The sequence below is a fragment of the Macrobrachium rosenbergii genome, chromosome 14 (genome assembly GCF_040412425.1).
Source record: "Macrobrachium rosenbergii isolate ZJJX-2024 chromosome 14, ASM4041242v1, whole genome shotgun sequence".
NCBI lineage: Eukaryota > Metazoa > Arthropoda > Malacostraca > Decapoda > Palaemonidae > Macrobrachium > Macrobrachium rosenbergii.
In genome coordinates, this window is record NC_089754.1 from 14,965,303 (window position 1) to 14,968,976 (window position 3,674).

Here is a 3,674-nt window from a genome sequence, read left to right on the forward strand (position 1 = left end):
GTAGGTCCTGACCGGTTTCGACTTTATTTCCAAGCCTTCGTCAATGGCTTGGGAATAAAGTCGAAAATCGGTCAGACCTACACCCTGCCTCTCTATTTTTCACCTGTGGTAATGTGTGATAAATGAATCACGTATAAAAGTGAATCATCATACAAAAGTGATAATAGTGTATATATATATATATATATATATATATATATATATATATATATATATATATGTATATATAATATATATATATATATATATATATATATATATATATATATATATATATATATATATATATATATATATATATATATATATAGATCAATAGATAAATAGACAGACAGACAGATAAACAACAAATAGACAGATACAACAAATAGTGCACGAGCAATGTTACACAGATAAGTGAAATAACAAAAACCGTCTGGAATTCCGCCGAAAAAGAACAATGGGTAGAGTTCTCAATCTCCAAAACAGAACCCTCCTGGTTTTTGGTGCATGAAAAAAAATATGTCCATCAAATGCTGCCGTGTCACTCTAGCTTTTTCCAAATGAATGTGGCAGCGGATCCTCGAAGTGTAAATTTCATTTTATTTTGATTTCCGTCTACACAGATCCAAAATCAAATTGGCAATCTGACCCAGTGGTTTTTGGGTTAAACTATAAAAAAAAATAATCGATGAAAATACAAGAACAAAAATAGGCGCAGGAGATGGAACGGGACATGGAGAGAGGATTCAGAATGATATGAAATCCTACTCTAAAGTCTCAGGTTTTATTCATTGCGCATTTAATTCTCTCTGAAATATTTTTTTTCAGTTTAGAAATCTAAGAGTCACTCATTATCTTACACATACGTAAGTTATTCATACATTATACATATAAATATACATACACACATATATGTATATATATATATATATATATATATATATATATATATATATATATATATATATATATATATATATTGATAAAAGTTGATCACATACACATTTGTACTGTGGATTCATACAAAGAATAATAGGACCTCATTTAAACAATAGATGCCATCCTGTTTAAATGAGGTATTATTACACTTTGTATGAAATCACAGTACAACTGTGCAGATGATCAATTTTTATTTACATATATATTATATATATATAAATCTTCTTCCCAGCTCGTTCCCATTTTTATATGGGGTCGCTGTATGTATGTATGTATGTATGTATGTATGTATGTATGTATATATATATATATATATATATATATATATATATATATATATATATATATATATATATATATATATATATATATATATATTATGTTCTGAGTCCGGCTGGAAGAGTTAAATTGAATTATGAATGTAATTTGCCTTAGGGCCAACACCTAGATCTCAGAACATAAGCAATAAATGTAATTAATAGTATGATACCTACCTTGAAACTACATCTATTCAAAGAAATTGGGAAGGTCGCCTTACAAACCAGTCGGTTAGATTAAATTAATTTATTTACAGATTTGCAACTAGAAATTAAAACTAATATGGACAGGCTGGCAGTTCAGCAGTCAAGACACATACAATGTGCAATAAAAAGTGTAGGTACAGTTAGCAAATAAATAAAAGTTTGACACGAATCTTACGAACTGCTTAAGACTGGCTGATAAAATTATTTTACATTAGCACAACAATAATGCTGAGGGGCCTAACACGTGGCCCTTGTAGACTGTCGATTTCAGAAGTATCTTGCCGTGGCAAGATGGAATTGAGTCTTCTAAGGCAATTGGTTCACAAGGGCAGGGGCAGAACGCTAAGAGCCAGATAACAGGATTCTGGAAAAGAATTCCAGGTCAGCATTTATGTAAACAAAGACTTTCTTTCGCAAGAAATTAATTATTCATGATGGAGGAAATTATTAATTAGATTTAATTAGCACATGGTAACACTATGGTGGGAATGCTCTAATTATTATCATAGAACAAACTTAACTTAGGCTTGGACCAAGTCATGAGGGAAAATGTGTGTGCTAGGCTGTGGAAAACAAGGGACTTTGTTTGGGAGAATGAAAAGTTGGAAATACTGAAGATTGAGAGAAATTCAGGACAAGGAAAAGAACACTGGCGTTGCTTGCAACTTCAAGACGTACCTTATTGCATCTGTGCATGGAGCTTGCTTGCAAAAGATGGATTCAGGCTACAGAAGTCCCAACACGTGGCCAGTGGGAGGAGGACATAACAGCACCATCTTAGTGGGGTTAAGAGGGAAGCGACCTTGCACCTCAGAGTTTGGGCAAGGAGTGAGGTGGAGACAGGTCACAGAGTTGGCCCCTCAATAGCCGCAGCAAACACAGGACAGCGGTACATCTGAAAGAAGCAAATTACAGCCAGCACCAAGGTCAAAGGGCAGGTCTTATAGTTAGGACTAACTAAGGGTCAGCCTAGCGGCCCGTTTACTATCCTGGCTGGTCCTTGTGCCCTAACAGCTTTCTGTCCCCCCATATCGTATGACAGTCGTGTAGGAAGTCTACATTCTGTCCCCTCTAGTGGGAGTCTCCTCCAGCCACCATGAAATTTGACTTCCTAGCTAACGGACTGGAGAGCCGAATTTTCTAAATATGTGAGAATATATATAAACACACACACACACACACACATATATATATATATATATATATATATATATATATATATATATATATATATATATATATATATATATATATATATATATACTGTATATATGATCACTTGTACAATTATACAGTGGATTCATATAATAAATAACAGGATCTCATTTAAACAGGATGGTATCTAATGGAGATTTTATTCCTAAAAGTTACAAGCTTTCAAGGATGAACTGCCCTCATCACACAGTACTCGTAAAATCTTCTTACAGCTACAGGACAATGAGGAGTTAGTCCTTCAAAACTTGCAACTATTGGAAATAAAATCATGCTATCAACTGGGAAATGGCAAAAAAAAAAGATAGTGTATTCTACTAATGCACTGGAAAGGAATATCATTGAATCTAGTTTTAAAAAAGAAAGTTATGGCCATATAATATGAATATTAGTCAAGGCATGTATAAACTTGATCCAATAATATCAAAAGAAATGTTTAAAATTTTTTAATTTTAAGGAAGGCAGTAGAGATGTATGGAAAAAACATTATCATATTTGTAACACAGAATGGGGGCGCTAGTACTAATGGGTTTTCCCACCCGGCCTCCCTGACACCTGTCAAGTGTGGATTTGTAGTCTCCTACAGTCTGTACGTATATGGGAATTGTCCTCTGAGAGTATATAGTGATTTCTACCTAAATGAGTTCTGAACCCTTGACACCTGTCAATGGGGGATCTGTAGTCTCAAATGGTTGTGTTTGTTCGTCAGTATTGTCTCTGTAGAATATATATATCTGTGATTTCCAATATTATGTATCAGTCCTTCGTCAATGGCTTGGAAATGAAGTGGAAACCGCTCAGGCCTTACACCACTCTCTTATTTTTAACCTGTGGTAATGTGTGATAAACGAATTAACGTGACTATAATCATATATATATATATATATATATATATATATATATATATATATATATATATATATATATATATTATATACATACATACAAATATATATATATATATATATATATATATATATATATATATATATATATATATATATATATATATATATA